The sequence below is a fragment of the Carcharodon carcharias genome, chromosome 3, assembly GCF_017639515.1.
Source record: "Carcharodon carcharias isolate sCarCar2 chromosome 3, sCarCar2.pri, whole genome shotgun sequence".
Taxonomy (NCBI): domain Eukaryota; kingdom Metazoa; phylum Chordata; class Chondrichthyes; order Lamniformes; family Lamnidae; genus Carcharodon; species Carcharodon carcharias.
The window spans coordinates 193,121,912-193,141,262 of NC_054469.1; positions in this window are offsets into that span (position 1 = coordinate 193,121,912).

Consider the following 19,351-nt stretch of genomic DNA (forward strand, 5'->3'; position numbering starts at 1 on the left):
AAAACAACAGCTCAATCACTTTGCAAATAGCCGCTTCCACAGTGGAGGACAGCAAACACAAGAATGTTTTGACTCTGTGTACACATGTCACTATTTTTGTAGAGAAGCAGCCAGGTGCAAGTGAAGATTATCACAAAGTTAAATTGTGAACCGGTTAAATGAAGAGCAAACACAGTGCAGCCTCTCCCTTCTGTGATGTTTCAATCGGCGAGCCTCTTTATTACTTCTTTTACTTTCAGCTCCTGGGCAAGCCTTAAAGATGCCTACAAAATGCCAGGCAGACATGTGTAACTTATTAAAAAAGGACTTACAGAATCCGTACCCAAAAAGAGGAAGTAATTTTAAATAGGAAGCATAATTTCTTAAACAAAACAGACAATTTTCTTTCTTCTGTTAATTGCTGGTCTTGCGGATAGCCTTAAGTGGCTTGGAGAAATCAGCAGACTGTTGTTAATGAGGTCTGTATTATGCTTGCAGTTAGAAAGGTTTCTGTTTGTAAAGAGACTAACAATGAATCTTAGTGTTGGTGAGAGCCAGGTAGACATGGGATCTGGGGGCTCGAAAGTACTTAAATTTTCTGTGCTGCAGGGTTTCCTCTGGCAGACTGTGTGTTCAGCACATCTTGAGTTATGATGTGATAAGGTTCCATACAATTTAGCTGCGGTGAGAGGGTGACACTGTATGGCTCACTGTATAGCTCAGGAGGCCTCATATTTGATGCTGATCCAGTGCTGAGGTAGCTGAGACCAGCTGGGGTGAGTTATCACTCTCCCTCAGTGATGAAATGTTTCCTGCCTCTGACTCCCCTCCCCCATCAATTACCATTGCAATGGAAGTATATGTTTGGGAAATGGGATCAAGTTAATCTGTTGGTGGAATCTTGTGGAGGTGATGGGGGTCTTGTCCGCCAGCTGGAGGACCAGCGAAAAGCTGTGTTGCCTTCTTTGGGGAAGGCTCACCGAACCATGAGCCAATCAGACAGTTGACAGACCAGCCTTTCTCCGGGATCAGGAGAACAGAGACAGAAGTCCCACCCACTGAGAGCTGCGAGCCAATCGGAAGCCAACAGCTCCATTGCCTAGCAGTGTTACTGAGCAGGGGCGGGGCAGTGGCTGCTGTGGAATGACAGTCACTGGAGGCCCAGGATAGAAGAGGGACCCAGGCATGAGATACAGATGGGCGGGACAGGTTTTGCGGGGTGGGGGTGCTGCTGAATATGGGGTTATAGAGGGGTCAACAGAATGGGTAAGGGATGGCTCTCAGTGCCCCTCCCCTCCTTTCCCCTCCCTAATGCCAGGTCCCCCGATCAGTGCCTTTGAATGAGGGGGCCCTCCCCCACCCCCAGGAGATGACAAGCAGCCCACATAGGTTTAATTGTTGTGCTCCTCACATGGCCACAGCTGGGTTAATACTGGCAGCAGCGGGATGAGGCTCTTAAGTGGTCATTAATTGTCCACTTAAGGGCCTCAATTGGGGCCAGGGCAGGAAGGCTGATCATGAGTCTTGCTGCCCCAGACTTAATTGGGGTGGAGGCAGGAAGATAGCAGTGTACTCACCGACCAGCCTCTTGTCTGATTAAGTGCTCCCCCTCACCTCTAAACTCACCTCAGAGGAGGGCAGAAGATTCCGCCCCGTGTCACTGTGCCAGCTCCCTCCCAATAAGTATATGCAGGGCTCTTTATGTCTGTGGAGCCAGGCCCCAGCATGCATCACTGCCTTCTGGAGAGCAAATTGAAAAAGCAAATAATTCACACTGACACTAAATATTATCTACAACCCTTGATGTTAAATGAGATGTGCAAACAATACACAGCGACTTTATCATCTTCTTTATTAGTGGTGCATGATGTTAAAGGATGTTGATGGCGTGGGCACTTACTGGCAGTGTCATTTTATAATGGGGTCACTAGTCTTGCATCCCACACTGCCGTTGGGGACTGTGTAAAAATGGTGATATGGGATGGATTATTTTACACTGTGGATTGGTGCAGTCTAGTTTTCTGGCAGGAAGAGAATAGAGCAGTAAAGCACCTCCATTTTAATCTCCTGCTGTGAGATTCTAAAATTGCCTTCAATCTCCTGCAGGCTGTCTGGCCAATGGGGGTAATTGTTTTAAGAACAGATGGAAACTCCTGTATTCTTCAAGACAGATTCTTCACTGACTTAACTACTATTGTGAAGGTGTGTCTATGGTCCAGAATTACACCTTGTACCAATTCAGTAGATTTTACAAGGGAAGGGCCTTTGTATGTATAATTGCAGGAGATGGCAAAGGACATAAAATTGTTTAGGTACATTTAAAAAAATCTAAGAAACAGCAAATATAAAACTTTTGGAAACGTTGGTGGAATTTTCCCAGAATTGTACCCATGTGCGGTACCAGGCGGGTAAAATGGAGTTCTACCCGTCGACGAAAATGACGGGCTTTCACGCCGTAGCTTCCTGAGCTCGCCCCATTATTTATGCATTCCCAGGAAACACGCCATTTCCATGGCGGGCGGGCTCTCATTTGCCTGCTCGCCATCACACCGCTGTTGCATCACACCGGCCGCCATGTTTAAAAGGCAGCTGCCAGCAAAGCGCTCATCGCCACCAGCTCACCACCACTGCCTGTGAGACATGGCCAACAAAGGCAAACAGACTGCAGCTACCTGCTTCAATGACGGGTCCCTCGAGCGACTGCTGGATGCCGTGGAGGCCTGCCAGGATGTGCTCTACCCCCACTTTGGCCGCAGGATGGGCAGCAATATCACCAACCTGGCTTCGGAGATGGTAGCAGTGGTGGTCAGCACGAACGCCCTGCAGAGGAGGACAGCCACCCAGTGCCACAAAAGGATGAATGATCTCCTCCGTTCTGCCAGGGTAAGTCACTCTTTTCACCACTCCCGATGCACACACTCACAGACCCATCACACACCCACAGGGCCCTCACTCACTGCCAGTGCAAGGGACCTCACCATTCATTCTCTCACACATACCGTCATTGTCTTCATCCTGTCCATAGGACCACTCACCACCCACACAGGCCAGCCATACTTATTATCTGGCCCGGCAGGCATCCTGATACACTCTCCCCATCTCTACCATGCAGGGCAAACCGGCTCACAACAGGAGGGAAAGGTTGCAAACAGGCGGAAGGATGCCAGAAATCAAAGTCCTGACAGAATTCAAAAACAGAGCCACCCAGCTGGCCGGCGATGACTGGGACCATTCCTGTGCTGACAGTGAGGTCAGCGCTGCTGTACCAGGTGAGGATCTGAGGATCTATGGAGACAACTCATTGCTTGTCATCATCATCCTCCACAAATCTGGCGACTATGAGAGCCTCCTGAGCACGCCTGCCTCATTTAGCCAGTGTGAGAGCTTCATCCCCGTCATCGTCACCACTGAGGACCCCCCTCACTTTCATCCCTGTTGGCATCCTCATCAGAGGAAATGTACATCCCCTCCTCAGCCAGCTCCTCTCCCCGTTGCAGTGCCAGGTTGTAAAGGGTGCAGCAGACGATGACGATGCATGACACCCTCTGTGGACTATGTTGCAGGGCTCCACCAGACCGGCCCAGGCACTGGAACTGCATCTTCAGCATCCCAATAGTTTGCTCCACCAAGTTGTGAGCTGAAGCATGAGCCTCATTATAGAGTCACTCTGCTGAAGCCGCATGGGCGTCATCTCCAATGACCTCTGTGGGTAGCCCTTGTCCCCAAGGATCTAACCCTGCAGCCTCTGTGGACCCTGGAAGACTGCAGGGATCTGCAAGTGACTCAAGATGTAGGCGTTGTGCACACTCCCTGGAAACAGTGCACACACCTGCAGGATGTGTTTCTGGTGGTCGCATATCAGCTGCATGTTCAGTGAGTGGAAGCCCTTGCGGTTGATGAAATCCACTGAGTGTAGCGACAGAGACCTGAGTGCCACATGAGTACAGTCAATCGCATACTGCACCTATGGGAATCCTGAGAACAGGGTGAATCCAATGGCCATTGCATCCTGGCTGTCCTGGTCCTAGAGGAAATGCACAAAGTTGTGTGCCACGGAGAAGATAGCATCCGTGACCTCATGAATGCATTTGTGCGTGGCGGATTGTGAAATTCCACATACGTCACCTGTAGAGCCCTGAAAGGAGCCACTGGCATAGAAATTGAGTGCCGCAGTCACTTTCACAGCCACTGCCAGTGGATGCCCTCCATGTCCCCTTGGCGCCAAGTCCTGCAGTAAGTGGCAGATGTGAGCCAACAGGTCCCTTGACATATGCAGCCATTGGTGACACTGGTTCTCAGTCATTTACAGGAATGGCAGGCAGCGTCTATAGACCCTGGGTGTTGCTAGGTGCCGACCATCCACGGCTCACCGTCGCTCCTGGGCAGCGTGTGCAGGAGCCCCTGCTGTCCCTTCTTCATGAGCTTGCTGCTCCTGCCTTTGTGCGGCCTGGTGCCTCTGTCACTATTTCCTCCATCTTCTATGGTCTCTGTAGGCCATCAGGCAGACAGCTAGGTCACCAGGATCCATGATCCTGATGTGGTCCTCCTGCAGCATGAAAGAGAGAGAGAGACGTGGCTATCATGGCTGCACTTAGCATCTTTCCTGGCCCTTTGTGACTGCCCCTTAATGTTTCTCAGAGAGTGCTGGTCACCCCTCAGATAGCCAGAGATGAGTGCGCTGCATGGCTATCCTGTCAACCTGCAACATGGGGACACTCGTCCAAACCAGGATGCTGAGATTGCAAGGGGCTGTGAGTGCCTCCAGCAGTGACTGTTACATGGCCAGCGTTGGCGAGGAGATTGTATAATGTGTGCAGTACAACTGCTCCGCGGTCCAATAAAGTGGTGGCAGACTCGAAGTTTGTGCCAGGTCGAGGGGGGGTGGGGGGGGTAAGGTATGGAGCACTTGGTGGCTCTTTGGTGCCTCTGCATTGCTTGCATGGCTGGGTAGGCTAGGACCCCAACTGTATCACTGTGGCTGAGCCTGATCTGTCTCAGTTACAGAGACAATCAGGTTATACAGGTGTCCCTAATGTGTGGCCACTTCCCTCGCTTACCCTGCTCCCCACCTCAATTGCCTGTGTGCCCTCCTCAGCAGTCACCTCCAAGGCTGGCCAGTACTTGCCCCTTACAACCCCTCCCCCTACCCCTCAGCATTTGCCTCCAAGGCTGGCCAGCGATAGCCCCTGGACACCCCCTTGGGTCTTCATTTGACTGTACAGGCCGGTTCGCAGCCCGCAGATCTATGGACACACAGGGCAGGATGTCCCAAGAGATAGTAGGATCCAGAGTGCAGGATTTCCTTCCTTTTCTTTCTTTCTCTGCTGCCCTTGCCTTATCATCAGGACGTTGTGACTCAAAGCATGATACAGCTCGATTGTGACCATTCTGAATGATTGATAATAAGCTCCTCCCAATCAATGCTGCCCCACTTCAAGGAGAGCATCAGAGTTCCTTTGTAGTGTTTTCTTTGTCCTCATCTGGAATATTAACCTTTTAAAAGTTGAGCAAACAGGACCTGGTGGGGGAGGCACTTTACACCATCCAGATACAGTGTCCAGCCCATTGTCATTTATTTTGCAGGTGTTTTGCCTGAATGCTTGCTGGGTGAGCTTCAAGAAGGACACTAGCACTTGTTTGACAGTCCTCCCATTGAAACAGGAGGGTATGGCAGAGGCATTACTGATGGAATTTATCTAGCGCTATTATGTGTTGTTGGTACACAGTCCAGGTCTGCCATCAGTTATATGTGCCATCCATTATTCCACCCCAGCAACTGAATATGGAGCTGAGCATATAACTGACAACAGATGCCATACAGGTGTGGATAGAGAAGATTTCTGTCTCTGCTGGGCCAAGTGAAATAGGTTTGGGTCAGTCTTGTGCCAGTTCTTTATTGAGTACCCTCACTGAGGGATAGATATTGGTCAGGACACTGGGAGTTTTCATCTCTGCGCAAATCGAATTTCAAACGACTTACTCATTTACATGTTATAAGTAGCAGAGGGGAAAGCTACCATGTATTACAAGTGATGTTCAAGTGAGTACATCTGTTTTTAATTGTACTGTAGGGAAAGGCAAGGACTCTATTTGGTCTCCAGTTTGTGTCAACCTCTGATGTTCAGTTACACTTTGATACCTAGAGCATTAACCTAAGATCAGTATTCAAGCAAACAGTTAACTATTTGAGTGGAGGAGATATCCAATTAACACTGTGTGCAGAACCAGAGATTGATTAAGAATTGCAATGGCCTGAGCATCAAGAACACCTGGGACCATTTTGCACCCCTCCCTGATCTATTAAACATAAATGTGTGGCAAAGTACATTAAGAAATAACCGTGTAAAGAAAGAACTTGCATTTATTTAGCATCTTCACAACCTCAGGTTGTTTCAAAGCATTTTACAATGAATTACTTTTTGATTTTAGTCACTGTTGTAATGTAGGTAATGAAGCAGCCAATTTGCACACAGCAAAGTCCTCTAAACAAAATGTGAGTGTGCTCAGGTAATCCATTTTAATTATGTTGGTTGAGGAATATAGACCAGGGGGAATTTACTTCTTCATCTTTGGAAAAAATCCTATGGGATCATTGATGCTCACCTAAGAAAACAGGCAGCGCCTCAGTTTACCATCTCATCTAAAAGACGGCACCTCCTGAAAGTACTTTACTGGAGTGTCAGCCTAAGTTATGCTTAAGCCTCTAGCACATGTCTTGAACTCAACCTTTTGACTTTCACCACCTCAGTTCAGTCTGAGCTCAAACCAATGCAGGTGCAGCAAGCAGTTAAGAAGGCAAATGGCATGTTGGCCTTCATTGCGAGAGGACTTGAGTACAGGAGCAAGATGTCTTACTGCAGATATACAGGGCCCTGGTGAGACCACACCTGGAGTATAGTGTGCAGTTTCAGTCTCCTTACCTAGGAAAGGCTATACTTGCCATTGAGGGAGTGCAGCGAAGGTTCACCAGATTGATTCCTGGGATGGCAGGATTGTCATATGAGGAGAGATTGGGCTGACTAGGCCTTTATTCACTGGAGTTTAGAAGAATGAGAGGGAACCTCATTGAAACATAGGGCAGAATTTTCCCCCCATTGGTGGGGAAGTTCAGGAGCAGGCGTGTGCAGGCTAAGCGCTGCCTCAGGGAGGTCGGCGCCAAATTCAAAAATGTTAAATATAGAAAAATAAAATCTCCCTAACATGTCCCCTCATGTGACATTATCACATGAGTTGGGACATGTCCATCACTTTTCGTTAAACTTTTATTACATTTTAAAAAATCTACATGAAACCTCATCCCGCCCATGGATGAGGTTTCATGCTTTTTCTGAAGTTCACCAGGGCTCCTGGCCTGCCCACCAACCTTAAGGTTGGATGGACAGATCCTTTAACGAGTTCAATTACTTTTTAAATGGCCTCAATAGGCCGTTGACAGGTTGGCGGGCGCACAGCTGATTCGGCTGCGCCCCCACCGACCTGAAAATTTAAATGATGCTGGGTAAGGTTGGGAGTTCCACCCAACGTCATCCCATGTCATTTTACGCGTTGGTGAGCAGGTCCCGCCCCCCGCTCTCCGACCTCAATATCCTGGCCATATACAATTCTGACAGGGCTGGGCAGACTGGATACAAGGATGATGTTTCCTCTGGCTGGGGGATCTTGAACAAGTGGTCACGATCTCAGGATACAGGGTTGGCCATTTAGGACTGAGTTGAAGAGAAACTTCTTCACTCAGAGAGTGATGAACCTGAAGAATTCTGTACCACAGAAGGCTGTGGATGTCAGGTTATTGAACATATTTAAGAAGGAAATAGATAGATTTCTAGACGCTAAAGGCATCAAAGGGTATGGGGAGAGAGCAGGAATATGGCGTTGAGATGGAGGATCAGCCATGATCATTTTGAATGGCGGAGCAGGCTCGAAGGGCCGAATGGCCTATCCCTACTTCTATTTCCTATGTTTCTATGTCTATGTTTCCAAGATCTTGAGGTGAAAGGTACAGATTGTTCAGTAGGCATTCTAGTCAGCTCTTCATACTACCAACAGGAATAGGCTTAACTAAATAGAAAACCAACTCAAATTGCAGCACGCTAAGGGTTTTTTGAAGTACTGCAAATTTAGACGGAACATGACTAATTGAGAGCTGCATTTTGATCTTGCATTTTGGCCCAATGTTATGTCCTTTTACAAAAGAAATTTATTTTCTTTAATGTTTCATAACATTGATATATTCCCAGGTGTTTGGATGTTGGCACCAAAAAAATGAAAAACTTGAAAATCTTTCTGCAAATTTTTCCTGTACCTGTTATATACATGCAGCTGCAGGCAAAATCTGAAAGACTTAACTAGGCGAGCAAGATTTAAAAAAAAATGATTAACAAGCTTGTATTTGATGAGACATTCTTGTAGATTTATCCCCATTCTCTTCTGGGGATTGTTTTTTTCTTATTCATTCACGGGATGTGGGCGTTGCTGGCAAGGCCAGCGTTTATTGCCCATCTCGATGTGGCACCCGTCAGATTTAGAATCATGACTGAACAATTTCACTGCAAATCCAACAGCTTTATTGCCAAATGATTAAACTTAAAAAAAATACAAAATAATTTTAGGAACACGCAGTTATCCCTTAATTAGTCGGGCTAGGTTGACCACAAGTTGAATTGATCCATTCTGACTAGGATCTGATCCGCTTCCAGCAGGAATTCTCTAGTTGATTGTCTTGCTCCCGACGATGCCATGTCAATAAACCTGATTTTATACTTTGGCTGCACAGCAACTACTCTCGTGCCTGATCCCCCTGAGCCATTCGATTGGTCTCCGGGGCAATTGATCAGTCTTTGATCGGTCCATGCCCCAGTGGACTTAGTCCATCTAGTTTGTGTTCTCCTACACATAGTTGTGTAGCCTCAGGATGTCTGACCTTCCACTTGTTGTTGCTACAAGGCCTTATTTGTTTTCACAAGTATTTGTACGACCGCTCATGAGGGCCTCTGCATAAATCAAAGGTAAACACAACCACAACAAACTCCTTCATCAGCATTAAATTCTAACAGTGGATCTCAGACATTCTTTTAAGCAAACCTAGACAGGAATTCTTAAATATATTCTTACATCTAATTGCCCTTGAGAAGCTGGTGGTGAGCTGCGTTCTTGAACCTCTGTGTGGTGGAGTTACTCCCATAGTGCTGTTAGGTAGGGAGCTCCAGTATTTTGACATAGTGATGCTGAAGGAACAGCCATTCAATTGCAGGTAAGGATGGTTTGTAACTTGGAGGGGAGCTTAGAGATGATGATGTTCCCAGGCGCCTGCTGTCCTTGTCTTTCTAGATGGTAGAGTTCACGGGCTTGAAGGCGCCTTGGTGAGTTTCTGCAGTGCATCTTGTAGATGGTACGCAGCTGCTGCTAGTGTGCCTCAGTGGTGGAGGGAGTGAATGTTTAAGATGATGGAAGGGGTGCCAAGCAAGTGGGCTGCTTTGTCCTGGATGGTGCCTACATTCTTGAACATAGTTGCAGCTACACTTATTCAGGCAAGTGGGGAGTATTCCATCATGCTCCTGAATTGTAGCCTTATGGATAGGCTTTAGTGAGTTAGACACTCACCACAGAATTTCCAGCCTCTGACTTCCTCTTGCAACTACAATATTCATGTGACTGGTCCAGTTCAGCTTCTGGTCAATGGTAACTCCCAGGATGTTGATGATTTCAAGTGGAGGTGGTTAGAATCTCTCTTGTTGGAGATGCTTATTGTCTGGCACCGCCAATGTTACTTGTCACTTAACAGCTCAAGCCCAGACATGGACTTCTTCATTATCTGAGCAGCTGTGTAATCATGAACAAATGTCACAATTTCTGACCTTATGATGGGGGGAAGGTTACTGTTGAAGCAATTGAAGATGGTGGGTCTAGGACACCACTGTGAGGAATTCCTGCAGCGATGTCCTGGGTCTGGATGACTGGTCTCAACATCCACAACCATCTTCCTTTGTGCGAGGTATGACTATAGCCAGGAGAATTTTCAACCAATTTTGCTAGGGTTTCTTCATTCCACACTGAGTCAAATGTTGTCTTGATGTCAAGAGCTATCATTCATACCTCACCTCTGGAGTTCAGCTCCTTGGTCCATATTTGAATCAAGGCTTGAATAAGATCTGAACCCAAGTGGTCCTGGTGGAACCCAAACTGGGCATTGCTAATCAGGTTATTGCTGAGTAAGTGCTGCTTGATGGCACTGTTGCACCTTTTCATCACTGCAGGTGACTGATGGGGAGGTAATAGGTCTGATTGGATGATCCTGCCTTTTGTGGACAGGACATACCTGGGCAACTTTCTACTTTGTTTGGTAGCTGCCAGCATTGTAGCTGTACTGGAACAACCTGACTTGAGGTGCTGCTAGTTCTGGAGCACAGGTCTTTAACACCATGTAATGACTCAATGGAGCAGACAGGTTTCAACAAGAAAGCCGCTAAACTTTATTACAGAGAGCTTTTCAGGTGCTACACACTTAATCAGGGCTCTCGTCAGGAAGCCCCACCCCCCAAATTGCCCACACTTAGGGCTCACTGGTCAGAGCCTTAACAGAAGATCACGTGATCCCTGATAGACAGTAGGAGGGGCTATACCCTCAGTTACCACATTTCCTCCCCCTTTAGTTTTCTACAATACTATTAACAGGGAAACATTTGAACATCCAACAACATATACATATAGAACATTTCAGATGATTAAAGATCAAGTCTCTGAGGTGCTCTCCTTATGTGGCTAGAGCAGCGTAGCTCTACCACTTGAGGCTCCTCAACAGGATCAATAGGATCTGGAATTGCAGCATGACACATCCTCAGAACGTGGCAGTCCAGGGTTTAGCAACTCTATGGAGACATCGGGCATGCCAATACTGGGCAGATCTGTCACCTCAGGAATTCTATGTGCTTATGGACGATTCCATCTCCCACTTATACTTGGAAAGATAACGGACAATGTCTCTGAGACAATGGTTCCAGGAGTCCAACAGGGTCTACTGTCAAAAGTTTGCATGAATGCCATGTCACCTACACTGAATGTGCAAGCTTTGCTGTGTATGTCACGGTTCAATTTTTGACTACTCTGATTACGCTCTACCCTCCCCTCTAAATTTGGAAACACCAGGCTTAACCGTGTAAGAAGGCAGCGTTTCATCAATAATTCAGATAGTGCTGAACCAGCAGGCAAATGTAGTGTTGTATGATAACTGAAACGAAAGTGGGAAAGTTTAGATTCCAGAGTGCCTTCCGATAGCTTTTTCATACCAGACTTAAAAGTTTGTACTGCCCTTTTGGCTAGGCCATTTGATGAGGGATGGTAAAGGGCTTTTTTAATGGGCAGAATTTTGCCCTTGGTGTGTGGGCTCAGCGGGGGTGGGCAGGGGCGGTCGGGAAGCCGACCACCGCCCATGATCGGGCCTGGAAGGCAATTTCACGCCAGTGGGCCTATTAAGGCCCGCCCAGCGTGAGACACAAGCAGCAGCGCTGAGCTCTGCCAGTGCAGGCAGGGGCAGGAGGGCGAGCCAGGTGAGCGTGTTCTTCGTGTATGCATGCGAGGGCACTACACAATCTCCCTGAGGCAGAGAGCTGCCTCGGGGATATGAAGATATATGAAAAACTAAAAATGTAATGAAACATGTCCCCTCAAGTGACAATGTCACATGAGTAGGGGCATGTTATGAATAGAAAAATAAAGTTTTTATTTTATTTTTATTTGCTTTTGGAAACCTCATTCCGCCTGTTGATGGGGTTTTCAAAGAAGTGCAAAGGCCACTTGGCCTATTTGCCTGCCCGCCAACTGTAAGGTTGGACGAGTAGCAAAAAATTTCTTTCAATTAACTCTTTAATGGCCTTAATTTGGCAGTGCACCCGCTGATTGAAATATCGCACAAGTGTGTGATGACGTCGGGATTCCCACAACAAAATCCCACTTGGCAGTTCAATTCCGTCTGTCTGACATGGAATGGTCTCAATTTTTCAGACACAGGCAAGTTTGGCCATCCTTTTAAGACAAGGTCTCTGACTTTTGGTAATGTTGGATCTCTGTTTGTCCAATTTCTAATTTGTTCTGCACACACAGGCGAAGATTCTAAGAAGTTCAATATTAGCATTAATTCCTGTGGGATGGGAGTATGCACAATACTGTCTGGCAACAGGAGACAACTGAATGCATCTGCATTTGCAGTGTGTCAGCCAGGACAGCACATAAAAGTATAATCGTATGCAGATAATGTCAGAGCCCATCGTTGTATCCTTGCTGAATCAATTGGCGGGATGGTCTTGTCCTCGCTGAATACATCCATTCAATGATTTTCAGTATGTTTGCAGCATCCAATGCTCTTCATTCTAATTCCTTGAGCTCCAGTGTTGGGTTAGCCTTTCCTAATCTGATTTCTGTCTTTTTTTTCCCCGTCTGCCACAGAGTTTTGCCCTGTCTTTCATCTTGATTTCACAGTCAGCCAAGTCTCTCTGCTGAAATCTTTAGTAGCTGAGCTACCCATGGCTTCATTAGCCACTTGCACCTTGGAAAGTTCTATGACTTTTCCTTTCAGTGCCTCTTTTGTTTCATTCAGCTGATTCCTCAGCTCTTCAGTCTCTTTCTTGTATCTCTTGGCTTCCTCCTGGAATATTGAACATTGTTGAGTCTTCAGTTTGTTCAGAGTAGCACCAAATTAATTTTGTTTCTTTTCATGATTTTTCAGAGGAACCACCTTTGACCTGAGGGATCTTTGCAGCATGTGAAGGTCGTGCAGTTCTCCTAAACCATCTTGATAGGACATGTATTTTCTGAGAAGTTTTGGAACTCCATCAGATTTGAGGTGAAATATCTCAGACCATTCGAGTTTGATTTTCTGTAGCCAATCTCGGCCTAAAAGACTGGCTCCTTCTCCTTTCATATTTATTACAGGCAGCTGGGCTGTTACCTGTAAGAAACTGATACTTTGACGATGCCCTTCACCTGAATGGATTCTCACATGAATGTCCTTAATTGAGCGGTTGTTTGCTCCAGGTTTATTGGCTGTCTACCTTCATTAAGGCACCTGAAAGTGTGCTCTCCTACCACCGCCGCATCCACCTCCATTATTAGTGGCTTCTCATAAACTTGGATTGTCGCAGTGATAGGTTCGGTTTTCACAGCAGTTACGTTATACTGGAAATAAATGTCAGTGTTGGCAGCTTCAGCCTGTGCTATATTCTTTAACTCAATCATGTTGGTTTGCTGTTTTGCAGGCTGCTTCAGCTTTGCCCGGCATTGCCTTGCTACTTGACCTTCCCAATGGCAGTAATGACATTCTGCCTCCTCAAATTTACAGGTGTCCACTCCGAGGTCACCTCCGCATCTATAACAACCTAATCCTGAAGCCTCTGCTGAAGTGTTCCTGCTAGGCTTTTTCATGTTTCCCACAGTGGACTTTGCATCTCATTTCGATGCTGTGGGTCTGGTTTCCACACCATGGTCAGCGATAGGTTCCTGCCCTACATGAAGTACGGCACCATGTCCTCTGTGTTGCAAAGCCTCTGAGACTCTCGCAGCACTTTCCATGGCGAGGGAGATTTCTAGGGCGTGCTTAAAGTTGATGTTGACCTCGGCGAATAAATGGCGCTGTATGGCGCCATCCTTCACTCCACAAACTAATTGGTCCCACCACATATCATTTAATGTGTCCCCGAAGTCGCAGTGTTCTGTTAACTCCTTGAGGTTCGCTACGTAGGTTGCAATGGACTCTCTCCGGGCCCTAACTCTGGAATTAAATTTAAAACGCTGCATTATTACGGACGGCTTCGGCTGGAAGTGCATTTTCACGAGGTCCACCAATTCATTGTAGGACTTAGAATTGGGCGCGTTCGGGGCTGTCAGGTTGTGAATGAGGTTGTATGTTTACTGCTACATTCACTCAAAAGGATGGCTTTCTGCTTTTCCTCTGCGGTAATCTTGTTCGCTATGAAATAAAATCCGAGGTGCACTACCTACTGGCTCCAGTCTTCCATAGTCGCATCATAAGGATAAGTCCTGCCGAAGAGTGGCATGACTGCTGAGTAGTCTACTTTTTTTCCTTCCCTTAAAACTCGATGTACTCACAGTAACAGGGCGAGGTGCAGAGTCGGAGCTAATTCTGCTCTCACCACCAAATGTAATGACTCGACAGAGCGGACATGTTTCAACAAGAAAACAGCTAAACTTTATTGCAGAGAGCTTTCAGGCACTACACGCTTCATCAGGACTCTCGTCAGAAAACCCCAAACCTCTCCCCTCCCCCACAGATTATCCACATTTAGGACTCATTGTTTGGAGCCTTAACAGAACATCACGTGACCCCTGATAGATAGCAGAAGGGGCTATACCCTCAGTTACCACATACCACAACTGGAATGTTTATGTCTGTGTGCGTACTAGGGTTATCAGCTATGTTTGGGCCTATTCTTGGTATTTTTTACCAATTGACTTCCCACCTCCAAACACCACGTCCCCACACTTGGCTACTGGTCACCCTACACGTCCATTGTCAGAGTGCCCCACCTTCTCATGGCAAATAGAAGGCCATTGGGTGCTTGATTACATGGTTCTTGATTGTCAGTCAAACAGCCTTCCCCGCTTTCCCCATCTCCATTTATAATCAATGAAGATGGAAAACACATATCATTTTATTTTAATGTTTCAGTGATTATGTTTCTCTCCTGGTTGCTCACGGCAGCATTCAGGCAATTAATCTTTAATTCCTGGAGACTCCAGGGCAATCCTGGAGAGTTGGCAACCCTAGCACGGATGTGTGTGTGTGCGCGTGCATGTGTGCATGTGCACATATGTATGTGTGTGGGGGTGTGTGTGTGTCTGTGTGTGAGTGCGTGTGTGTGTGAGTGCGTGTGTGTGAATGCGTGTGTGTGTGTGTGCACGTGTGTATGTGCATGTGTGTGTGTGTGTGCGCACGTGTGTGTGTGTGTGTGTTCCTCTTGAATGGGTAAATCCGGATAGGATGTATTGCATCTGGAATAACCTCTAATTATTTCCTTCTGATCCAATTGTGGGTGACTGCATTTGAAAACTATGGAGGTTGGGATAGAAACACAAACAATTCATCAGTGTTTAATTACCATCAGATCTGCCAGCTGAGATACAACTGATGAACCACCCACATACTTTAGTCGGATTTATAGAGTTTGAAAAAAATTGATAACATTGATAAAACCTGAGCCACAACTGATTTTCAAATTAAACAAATGATATCAGATACTGTACCATTTCCTGACAAATCTGCCATCATTACTCCTCTTCAAAAGAACCCACCTTTGAGTCTCCTGTCCTTGCAAACTACTGTCCCACCTCCAGCCTCATTTTCCTCCCCAAAGTCCTTGAATGTGCTTTTGCCTCCCAAATCTGTACCCACCTTTCCGCTAAGCCCATGTTTGAATCCCTCCAGTCAGATCCCCAACCCTGCCACAAGGACTGAAAAGATCCTCATCAAAGTTGCAAATCACATCCTTTGTGATTGTGATAATAGTAAACTATTCCTTCTCTTCTTTGACAAGGCTGACCACGTCATCCTCCTCCGATGTCTTTCCCACACATTCCAAGTGGGTGGGACGGCTCTCATCTGGTTCTGTTATTATCTATCAGTCACAGCTAGAGAATCACCTGAAGTGATTTCTCTTCCAGCTCCCACACCATTACCTATGGCATTCCCTCAAGGATCTATCCTTGATCCACTTCTATTTCTCATGGCCATACTGCCCCCATGGGAACATTATCTGAATACACAGACAGCCTCCACATGTGTGCTGATGACATCCAGCTGTTTTTCACCACTACCTCTCTCGACCTTTCCACTGTCTCTGAATTGTCAGACTGCCTCTTCATTGACCATCTCCTCAAGGATCATGCAGGTTGGCAGGACTCATAGACTACTGTGGTCCGGACCTGCATATGGTCCAAGCCAGCATGTGAAAAAACAATGGTTCCTCACATGGTCTACTGTTTCATACATCCTAGCAGCACCAGTAGAAATCCTGCTTTTCTTTACTTTCATCCTACTGATGTTCTCATGTCAGTTCAGTGATACTCATAGGGGCGCAAACTGTCAGCCATGTTTTTTGTGGTGATCTATTCTAATGTTGACATGTCGTGATCTTGAATTAACCACTGTCCATATTGTGTGGCAAGATGAGTTGTCATCCTAGAACATGTGCCTCCATTACAGATATTAGGAAAATGATAGGATGAGATATGGATGGTTTTCTGGACCTACAGTAATAGTCTGAAAGGATCTGCCATGTTTGAATTCTAAGATATGGCTTCCTGTCCCAAATGCAACTATTAATTTTCAATGATAAGCTTGTCATTTTATTTGATCATGTGTCCCATGACAGTAATTAATATAATAAATGCCAAATATTTAGAATGATAAATAGTCAAAAGGTGAGAAAGGTACATCTGGGGATTGGACAATGGAGCTATCAAGTAAGATTAAACACACTTCCTCAATGACACACAAACACAAGGCTTGACTCTTGCCTCATTGTGGGTAGACTTTATCTGCATGGGTGAGTTGATGTACAAATGTGTTGGAGTGGGGTGTCAGTCACAAAGGTGACGTGTTGATGTAAACTGTCTTATTTCTGTCTTAAAAACAAAAAAACTGCAGATGCTGGAAATCCAAAACAAAAACAGAATTACCTGGAAAAACTCAGCAGGTCTGGCAGCATCGGCGGAGAAGAAAAGAGTTGATGTTTCGAGTCCTCATGACCCTTCGACAGGACTTGAGTTCGAGTCCAAGAAAGAGTTGAAATATAAGCTGGTTTCTCTCTCTCTCTCTCTCCGCCCCCCCACACACCTTAAACCAGCTTATATTTCAACTCTTTCTTGGACTCGAACTCAAGTTCTGTCGAAGGGTCATGAGGACTCGAAACGTCAACTCTTTTCTTCTCCGCCGATGCTGCCAGACCTGCTGAGTTTTTCCAGGTATTTCTGTTTTCATTTCTGTCTTATTCATCTTACTGGTTTTTAATCCCTCTCACCTGCTCCAGTTAGCATACACTACTCCCATCAGAATAAAAGTATCATTGGCACTTTGGGACAGGACTAACTGTGCCGTCAGCATCTATTGGATAATAAGGCTGAGATTTTGATGTAAGCAGAAGGGAATCCATTAGACCAAGTCCATTCTATTTTCATAAAATTTTCTTAATGTTTACTGCTTAAAATATTCTGAATTGTCTGCGATTGCATAGAAAAAGCAAAGAGTTTGAAACTTGAGTCCATCTTCCCCCCTTCTTCAAGCTGTGCAGCTGCATTTTTGCATTATGGGGCTTCAGACGATGATCCCTTAAGTCCAAAAAGAAAAAGAGAGGCGGAATCGCCCCTGCCTGCCGACGTGGGCACATTCGTGTTCACACTTGTCCATGTGAACGGACAATGCGGCAAGAAGGCCAAAAATCAGTTTCACGGCATTGTGAAACCAGTTTGTGATCATTCGCTCAGTCCGTCAATGGCGGGCAGCGTTTCCTGCCATCAGATGTCAGGAACCTCATTGTAATATATCTGCATATCATTTTAAGACCAGCCTGCCAGACTCATCCCCGCACCCCCCCAACCCACCCACGCCACCACCCCCCCAACCCACTGCTGGGTCATCCGCATACATCAGCGTGATTGCATGCCAAGCGTTTCACAGCAGCATATAAAAGCTGTGCATTTGGCAGGCTGCACTTTGAGGGGAACTCAGAGGTGAATGCACAATAAATTTGTGGAGCACTTGCGAGGGATGCCTGTTGGACTTCAAGGTTAAGGCGCATTGTGGTTGTGGGGGGAAGGCTGCCCTGCAGTTGAGGCGACTTTGAGGTTGGTGGGAGGAAAGGCTGCCCTGTGGTTGAAGATAGAGCATAAACATGTGCAGGGTGGGGTGGGGGAGGAAGCGGCCATGCATTAGGGAAACCTTGTATAAAGTGACCATTCCAGCTGAGACAGTTCAGGCACAGCCACATTGATATGTTTGGAGTTGGGCCTCTAATTTATCTGCCCACTCAAGTAACGCAGAAGCATGAAAGTGCCACTAAGTGCTCCAGACCTTTACACCCCTCAGGCACAGACTAATGCAAACTAATGAACATTTTAGTGGACTGCAGAACAGCTGGATGACTGGGCACGTTATACAATCTCTTTGCTAAAGCTCGTCATGGAGCAGTCACTGGTGGAGGCGCTCACAGCCCCTTGCAATGTCAGCATCCCGGTTTGGACCAGCCTCCCCCCTGGTTCAAGCTAACAGTGCAGCCTTGCAGTGTGGGTTAGAAGAATGCCTGAGCTGAGAGCACAGCATGCGGTCCAATGGGCAAAGCTGCCGCCAATCGGTCAAGTGGAGTGAGGTGGAGGTGGTTGGGGTTTCGGGCAGCCATGCAGCGCACTAAACACTGACCATCCAAGTGGTGGCCAGCACTCTCCAGGATGCATTAAGGGGTCTTCAGACTTAATCAAGAGAGGTTCTTTGAAAACCCAAGCTAACCCTCACATCTCTCTCGTTCAGCCTGCAGGAGGAGTTATTCAGGATCATGGGGTCTGGTGAACTAGCTGTATGCCTCATGGCTTACAGAGAGTGAAGATGACAGAGAAGAGACCCCTGGCTGTGCACGGGTGGAGCAGCAGCCTCTGGAAGATGGGGTGGCTGGGGCTCCCGCATATGCTGCTGAAGGGTCACAGTGAGCCATCACTGGTCGGTACCTAGCTAGACGTAGGGTCTATAGATGCCGCCTTTCATTCCTGCAGCTGATCGAGAACCAGTGTCGCCGAAGACTGCGCATGCCTATGGAACTGGTTGGTCACATCTGCCAGCTGCTGCAGGATTTGGCACCACAGGGACATGGAGGGCATCCACTGCCAGTGGCTGTGAAAGTGACAGCGGTGCTCAATTTCTATGCCAGTAGCTCCTTTCAGGGCTCCACAGGTGTCCCCACCATGATATCACAAGCCTCCATCCACAAACACATCTATGAGATCGCGGATGCCATCTTCTTGAGGGTGCACAGCTTTGTACATTTTGCCCAGGACCAGGACAGTCAGGATGCAAGAGCAATTGGATTTGCTCAGATCTCGGGTTCCCCACAGGTGCAGGGTGTGATCGACTGCACTCACGTGGTGCTCAGATCTCCATGACAACACACGGTCAACTATGTCAACCACAAGGGATTTCATTCGCTGAATGTGCAGCTGGTGTGCGACCACCAGAAATGCATCCTGAAGATCTGCACATGGTTTCCAGGGAGTGTCCACGACTCCTACTGTGGAAATCTGAGGTGCAATACACCTTTAATAGAATGTGAGCAGATTGACCGTGTGACTGTAAGACCCAATAGCTGTGTTAATATTAGTC